Source organism: Lactuca sativa, chromosome 4, assembly GCF_002870075.4.
Source record: "Lactuca sativa cultivar Salinas chromosome 4, Lsat_Salinas_v11, whole genome shotgun sequence".
NCBI lineage: Eukaryota > Viridiplantae > Streptophyta > Magnoliopsida > Asterales > Asteraceae > Lactuca > Lactuca sativa.
In genome coordinates this window covers 409,290,692-409,299,525 of record NC_056626.2, presented here as the reverse complement: position 1 = coordinate 409,299,525, position 8,834 = coordinate 409,290,692, and positions in this window count along the sequence as shown.

The window sequence follows — 8,834 nt, the reverse complement described above, 5'->3', positions numbered from 1 at the left end:
TCACCCAGTGCTGAAAGGCTCCTACCAATGTCAACTAACTATCTTATGAATACATTCACATGTGATAGAGATTAGATAATCTTTCGAGTAAAAGACTCAACCCTAGAACGGTTTGAATCAGACAAGAGTTGCGCAATAGGGTCAGATCCATTACTCTAAGATTATTCAACCTTTGCCACATGGGACTTAGCATATTCACTTATTAGTCAATTCACATCGCTAAGAATCCCATAGAGGATAAAGGAAGCACCATTCAGGTAATAGAAAATCTAAACAACATATACTAATCAAGCCATTCTATCCACTAATCTCAAAACTATACTAGCATGCAATTCTAAAAGCTCATACAATCATGAATATAAAGGCATATCTCCTATCATACAATCCGAAGCAGATCCTCAGCCCTTATCTAGCATGTAATTATCAAAATCATAACATATATTATATTACACAAGTATTGGTATTCTGGGAACCACTTACTTATGCTCGGCCGATTGGACGCATCACACCCCTTTCTTTGTTTAGAAACCCCCTTTCTAATAAAACCTTTATTTTGTGAAAACTTTCACGAAATCATCAGTTTAAGTCCAGGCATACTCGAGAGTATGCCCAAATGCCTCAAACCAAGGCTCAGACACCAACTTGTAACGTCCCGAAAATAACAGGATAAAAATTCATTTTTAATATAATCAAAACACTCACTTATTCATTATTTAAACATTTAGAAGTTTTTCAAATAAAACAAATATCATAGTACATTCCCAAAATTATGAGTTGCGGAAAACACGGATGTATGCGCTATGATCAAGCCAAGCCCTTTCCTTTCGAACAGAAAGTACCTGAAACCATAAACCACAAACTGTAATCACAAAGCTTAGTGAGTTCTCCAAAATACCAAATACCATACATAAGATATGAGCCATACATATCATACATATCAAACATGTGATTAGAGATGCTATGAGTAAACCATAGTCTTGTCATTATGCCACAAGCCGTATCATGGTCTTCCCAGCTAGGTCAGGGCTAAAAACTTGGGTCTGATAGACAAGTGTTCGGAGCCACCGCCTGGTCTTCCATGCAAGCATCACAAAGACAACTAGAATACAATCTACAACTACTTATCTACTTAACTATCAGAGTCCATACTGAGGTCTTGCATATAGATTTGTCAGGAGGCACCTCCGAGTCTTTCATACAAACGCCAAGGGCCACCCCTGGTCTACATACAATATATAAACTAATATGGCTGGCATTGGTGCCTTTGATGCATAGAATAGTCAGGAGACTCACCTCGCACTGCTGAATCACACTGATAATCCCTGACAGTTGGTCTGATAATCAAAAGGCCCAAACATGGACCAATAGAACCCATGGTCAACCCTGATCAAACTTCTGGTAAAATTCAAAGTCAACAAAACATGTTGACCAAACATCTCGTGTTGCCCTCATGGTCACGACGTGGACTGCCATCATCTAGATAATTGGGAAAACCGCAACCAACATGCAGAGTTTGCTTGCTAACACGTCATGTTTGCCCGAGATTAAGCAAATTAATACCAGAAGTTGTTTTCTTCAATTCTAAGAGCTCCAAAGCTCGGATCTAGCCCAAAACATGGTCCAGAAGGATAAAGTTTCCAACTTTATCCATAGGGACTACCCAAAAAAGTTCAAACCAAATCCATAAAGCTTAATAATGCATGGGCTTAACCAATAAGCACTTAAGCCATAAGTACATAGCCCCAAAACATAGATCTGACTTCCTTGAGCTACTAACCATGTAAAGTTGCCAACTTTACATTCATGCATGTCTAAAAAAGATCTTAAGATTAAAAAGGAACTTAATAATTGAATTAATGCATGCATGACACCTAAACTCTCATAAAGCTTTCACCTTTATGGTCAAAGGGACCAAAACTCAGATCTAGAATAATAAGCCTTTAAAACGTCTTCACTCTCTCTTTAACCCAAAAAGGGACCAAAAGCACAACAAAGCAAAAAAAAAAAGAGATCCATACATATTAAAGGCAAGATGAAAACTTGATTCCTCGAAAAGTTTCCTCACAAGATGATGATTTTGGATGTAAACCCTAATCCCCAAACAAATTAAACTTCAAGATCTCATCTTCCTTCACAAAGACCAACAATGAGCACCAAGAATTCCTTACTAGCTCAAGAACACCAACAAGAGACTTAAATATCGATTTTAGGGTTTGAGTGCCAATAGAGGCTGGTAAGGAGGCCAGCCCCTGGGCCTAAAGATATTATATAGGGTACAACAACCTAAAAATTAGGGTTTCCTTCCTAGCTTCCAACATACTGTGTTTACACACCAGCACGCCCTGTTGGCCTTAATGAGAACAACGCTTTTCCTTAACTAGACACGTCATGTTTGTTCCTCTAACACGCCGTGTCCAACCCTCAAAATGGGATTCATTCTTTACAATTTTTCCTCAAGATTTTGGGTGTTACACCATGAATGATGCTGGAGCATCTATTAGTTAAAAGGACATAACAAGGGATTCCTATTGTCCATACCTTTTTGTAAAGGCTCTCTATCCAATATCTTGCTCCCTTATCTTCAACTGATGATAGCCTGACCGGAGATCAATTTTGGAGAAGATGGTTACTCCATGCAATTGGTCAAACGAGTCATTTATCATAGGTAGGGGTATGCATTCTTTATTGTAGCCTTGCTTAGTTCTCGATAATCAATGCACATTCTCATTGTACCATCCTTCTTTACAAACATTACGGGAGCTCCCCAGGGTGATGAACTAGGTCTTATAAAACCTTTGTCAAATAACTCCTGGGAATTGTGTCATCAACTCCTTCATTTATGTAGGTGCTAAACGATGTACTGCGTTCGCATTCGGTGTCATGCCAGTCAATGTCACACTTCGTTAAAGCGGAAACACGAGGTGTGGCAGTACAAAGGTTCTCACAGATAAAGTTTAAAGACAACACCAACCATAATATTAAAAATCATTACAAATTTACATGAGTTTGAACAACTTTTTAAAAGAAATTACAATATATTTCAAAAGTCAACACATGCAAATGCTCCTACAAGTGTTGTGTCTCTACGTGCCTCTTACTAGATGATTCCTGAAAAAGCATGTAAAACGAGCGTCAACTATAAAAATAGTTGGTGAGTACTCACAAATTAAAAATAATATCGGTTTCAAGAGTCGAAATAAACGTTTTGATAAAAGTTTCCATAAATAAAAGTATATTGCTCAAATGATTTTTCTAGAATCAAAATAATATTCGTTGTTATAAGGAACAAACAATTTCATTGCTAAAACAAGTATATAAGTTTTCAGTAATAAAAGTTTGTTGCTATAATGAGAAACAAAGTTTGTTGCTATAATAAGCATAAAAGTTTCGTTGCTAAAATAAGTATATAAGTTTCATTGCTAAAAAAAAGTATACAAGTGCCGTTGCTAACATGAGAATACAAGTTTGGTATGTGCATAAAGATTCCATTCATGAGTTCACAACCCAAGCCTAATGACCAAATCGTGCCCTGTTGACTACTGTGTGTATCGCAAACATAGAGAATAAAATGGTAAAATGCACTCAAGCGAATCGTGCGAGTGAGGAGTTGTCTACCTCCTGATAGCACTATCCGTAATAACCATAGGCTCAAAAGATTTAATGAGTTGTGTCGAGAGACTACAGGGACTTAACGGTGATACGGTTCTCATGAATTAAAGTAACCTATACATACATACAAAATATAGCAACCAAGTTTCATACGAGTCAAAATAAATACAACGAAAATAACTAGTTTAGGAAGTGCTTTTCCAACCAAAACATTTAAAAACCGGAAATAGGGGGAGTCGTGAATACTCACAATATGCAAAATATAGCAACCAAGTATATACGAGTCAAATTAAATACAATGAACATAAATAGTTCAGGACATGCTTTTCCAGCCCAAAACATTTTAAAAACCGAAAATAGGGGGAGTCGTGAATACTCACAATGCTTTAAAATGATGCAAATGATGCCTTAAACTACGTTCCACTTGTACCTCTATCGATTCCTACACGATGTTACACACTAACGAGTCTAATAGAAAGCTAATACTAGTATACTTGCCACTACACAAAATTAAATGTTGATAAGTTACAAACATTTGCTGAAATGGTGAAATTTTATAACTCATGTGAGTAAGATAATTTTGGATATTATTTTCCACATTTTTGTAATATTAATTGAGGGTATTTCAATACATTTAAAGATGTTTTAAGCTCCTAAAAATCCAAAATATTATCAAACGGTTTCCAAAAATTCTCAAACTTTATTTTTCATTCTAAACACAATAGAGGTCTTCCATAAATTTTCCCTTGAATTTTTGATGTGATTAACTATTTTTCCAAATTTGTATGCCTTCATAACAATATAAATTCGTGAAAAATAGAATCCAAATGATAAATATTCCCAAACTTTTTATAATAGTTCCATTAGACATATTTAAGCTGGTAAAAATATAACAATGTATTTCTAAACTGTTTAACCTGATTGTATGATATTTGTGAATTTATTCTAATAAAAATTGAAATAAATAGAAAACAGTTTCCAAAATTTTCCAAACTTTTTTTGTTACTGTAATTAAACATTTTTAAGCTGGGAAAAATATACAAATGGATTTCTAAACTGTTTAACTGAATTTTATGTTTTTTGTGCATTTATTCTAATAAAAATTGAAATAAATAGACAGCAGTTTACACAATTACCCAAACTTTTTTTAACACTCTTTGTATTTATATAGAAGCTTTAAAAAATATAAAAGATATTTTTCAATTAGTCTTACTATTTTTCGTTGTTTTATCGTCTTAAATAATCATTAATTTGAGAATAATTATTAAAAAGTTAAATTAAATTACCAAATATTTTTTAAACTTCATTTAAAGTGTAAATAATGTGGGAAATATACCAAAGGATGCTTTTATCTATAGGAATCTAATTTTATGGATTTAAGTGTATTTAATCTTAGAAAGTACAAGAAGAATAGCATACTAAATAGAAAAATCATCGATATTTTTATTTAGATTTCTAATATATTATAAAGTCTTATGGTAAATTTTCATGAATTTTGGATGAGTAGAACCATTTTTCCCTGTTTTTAGTCTATTACAAATACAAATATCGGGGAAAAATAGGTATTCATTATGAAAAATTCTGAAAATATTTTTCTGAGTGTTACGCATAGGGTAGGAGCTGAGAAAATTAATAGATAACCTTTTCACATTTTCTAAAGTGGTTTTATGATTTATTAGGGCTAATTAAAAAAGAAATTTCAAAATCACAATAAGTTGTAACAAAAATCAATGAAACTTAATGAGAGGTCATTGTTTACCATAGGGGTCATCCACGAATTTATATAGGATTTATAGACCTCAGAAAATATTTTATATGATTTATTGCCCTATTTTATTTCAATAATTATAATAATTCGAGAAAAATGAATTATTTTCTAAAAATTACAGATCAACTTATTTTATTTGTGAAATTCTTGAAAAAATAGGATTTGATAAGTAAAGAGTTTTAGGTATTTATTTGAGAGTAAATCCTTTATGAACATATTTGGAAGCTTTTAACAACAAACTTTGATCGTCTAGCATCTAAGCTTGAAGATCATCACATGCATGTTGGTTTGAAGACCATTCATGAGTTTGAAATGTTCAAAATTCATTTTTGAAAGAAAGCTTTGGATGCATGTGGTGTTTTTCCACCAAAACTGTAGAGTCATTTTGTTGTAAAAGTCAAAGTGGCTATGTCTTTCTAATATTTGCATTTTAGTTATTTTACTAAGTCATTTATATGCGAAACCTTAATGTTTAGACTTAGTATATTTTTTGTATACTCAGGTTCCCTATAAATAGGGACTGAGGTTAGAAGTAGAGGATAACTTTTTGCAACTCAAATATCCTTCTGCTTATTTCGTGTAATTAGTCTTTCTCAATACAAGATCTGATTAATATTTACTCTTCGTGTTCTTATTTCATAATGATTCAATTCATAATTGCATTCATAATCTCGATAACAATTCTCTACAATTGGTATCAGAGCAGGATTCAAACTGCATCGATCTGATTTTCGTGTTAGAATCGTTTGCTTTTTGAGTTACAACTTTACTCAAAAATTTCCGCGCATTTTGGTTTTGAAAATCAAATTTGATCTTCAGATTCGAATTGATTCTGTCTTTGAATTGTTTACTCGAGTAATCGATCAGTGATTTGTGATCAATTCAATTGATCAATTCTCAATTTCATCAAGTTTTTCAAGCTTTCTGAAAATTTCTGTGTTCATCAATGGTGAACTTCAACATGAATACAATGACTTCCTTCTCTCACTTGCTTGGTTCCTCAACCAAAATTCCGATGTTAATTCCAAAATACTATGATCAGTGGGCTGATAGAATGGAAGATTACTTAAATGGAATTGATGAAGAACTTTGGAATTGTATCGATGGAACAGTGCAAGCTCCTGCTAATGTTCAACCAATTGGTCCATCTGTTGCATCTGCTGAAGTTGCTGATCAAGAAAAACGGTTGAAGAATAATGAAAAGAGGTGCACGAGGGAACTAAGAGGTGTTCTTCCTCCTGTGGTTTATAACTACATTCGTAGTTGTAAAATAGCAAAGGAGGTCTGGAACACTCTAAAAGAGAAGTATCAAGGTAGCGAAAAGACGAAGATCAACTCTGTGAAGCAATGTCTAGTTGAACTGAAGAAATTCAGAAAAAAGGATGCTGAAACTCTTGAAAATTACTATGATCATCTGAATGAGCTTATGTTTCGCTGCAATAGGTATGGAATCACTAGATCTCTCATGGAGTTCAATTTAAATTTCATTATGGGTCTTCGCAAGGAATGGCGATGTGTGAGCATGATGATTAAGAATCAACAGAGTTTTGATACAACTCATTTGAATGATCTCTACAATCAGCTGAAAACACATGAAATTGAAGTTTCAGAAATGTATGAAGAATCAAAATTGAGTATTGGAGGTCCTTTGGCTCTAGTTTCAAAGGTATCTGAAGTTGATGTGAATGAAAAAGATGATTCAGATAATGAAGGATTTCTGATGAATTCGGATGATGAAGCTGTGGCATTCTACTCAAACAATAGAGTTAAGAAAATTTTCAAGAAGCCATTTAATCCAAAAGGAAAGGCTACTGATGCAAAGAGTGGAGTCACGAAAACCGAAGGAGAGGAGAGGAAGAAAATGGAGAAAGCGAGGAAAAATCAAAAGATGCGAAAGAAGTGAAGAAGCTGAAGGGTGACTCAGGAATTTACTGTCACTATTGCAATGGTACGAATCACTTCGCAACCGATTGCATGTTGCGAAAGAAAGAAGAAAAGAAGGAGAAAATTAAAGATGAAGCATACTATTCTTAAAAGATTGAAGAGATACGTGCTAAGACCAAAGGAGTGTCTTTGGTTGCGAAAGGTAAAACTGATGATGAAAAGAGTGGTACGTATCAGATCTGGTCTTCAGGATTTGATGATGAGGAAATGAGGCATCCCACACATGGAGCCATGTTCGCAAGTTTTGAAGATTGCGAAGAGGAAATTTCAGGGAGGTGCTTCGTATCCAAATCTACGGACAAATCACCCATGACCACCGAGGTACGTCTTATACTTGAATCTTTTAATATTCCTTTATCTGCTTATGATGCTGAACTCACTTCATTTGATGATACTGTGGCTTATTTTGATTCTGTAACTGTGTCTGCTAGTACTGAAGCTCAAAAAATAAATATGCAACTAGGAGAGACAAGAAGAGAATAAGAAATAAAAAGAAGCAGAGTAGAAAAACTTGAATTACAACTCAAAAATGTAAATTGTGATAGGGATAATCTTACAAATGATGTTAGGTTATTGCTTGCACAAAGGAACATATATTGTAATTCAGCCAAAAGATTGTATGCAAAATTAACTGCTTTACATCATTCTTCAGATATTAGCAAAGAACAACATAGGAAACTTTTACCTTTTCTTGAATATGAACGTGAAAAAGTTGATGTTGTTTCTTATGATTGCGAAAGTACAATTGCTCAATTTGACAAAATACCTGATGATAGATATGCATATGGTATTGTCAAAATTAATGAATTCTTGAATGTTGATGAGTTGGTTGATATTGTCAATGAAAGTTTGACAAAGAGTGAACAAGTGAAAATTCTAAAGAAAACTGAAAGTTCAACTCTTGATTCTCAACTCAATTATGTTGATGTCAATGACAATTCAGATAATGTGAGTGAGATCAGTGAAATTGAAGAAGAAGAAGAAGAGGTTGATTGTTCTAAATTTTCAATCATTAATATCACATCTAAGATCAAAGGTAAAGAAATAATAGTTGATTCAATAGTTAATGATGAAACAGATAAATCTTCAACTTCGCAACATTGTACCTTTGATAATGTGGAGGTTGAAAGCTGGAAAACTGATGAAAATGAGGAAAACAATGAAGGTGTGAAGGATTCACCAAAGACATCTCCAAGAGTTGTTGTGAATCAAGTGTTTGATAATACAAAAGAATTTGACAAAATTCTAGATGAAAAAGGTGCACATTATTTGGAAACCAACACAGTGGTCTATCCAAATTTTAAATGTACAGATGACATCATTTTTCCAAATCAAGTTTTTGTCACAACTGGAAATGTTGAGAACATTAAACCTGAATTCATCAAAATGGTTGAAAATGATAATCAAAAGTCATTAACCGCAGGGTTCTTTTCAAATCAAAATACCGAAGAAAATAATTTAACAAATTTTTTTTATGTTTTTCAAGAGAGAAAGCCATCACAAAAATGGGTGG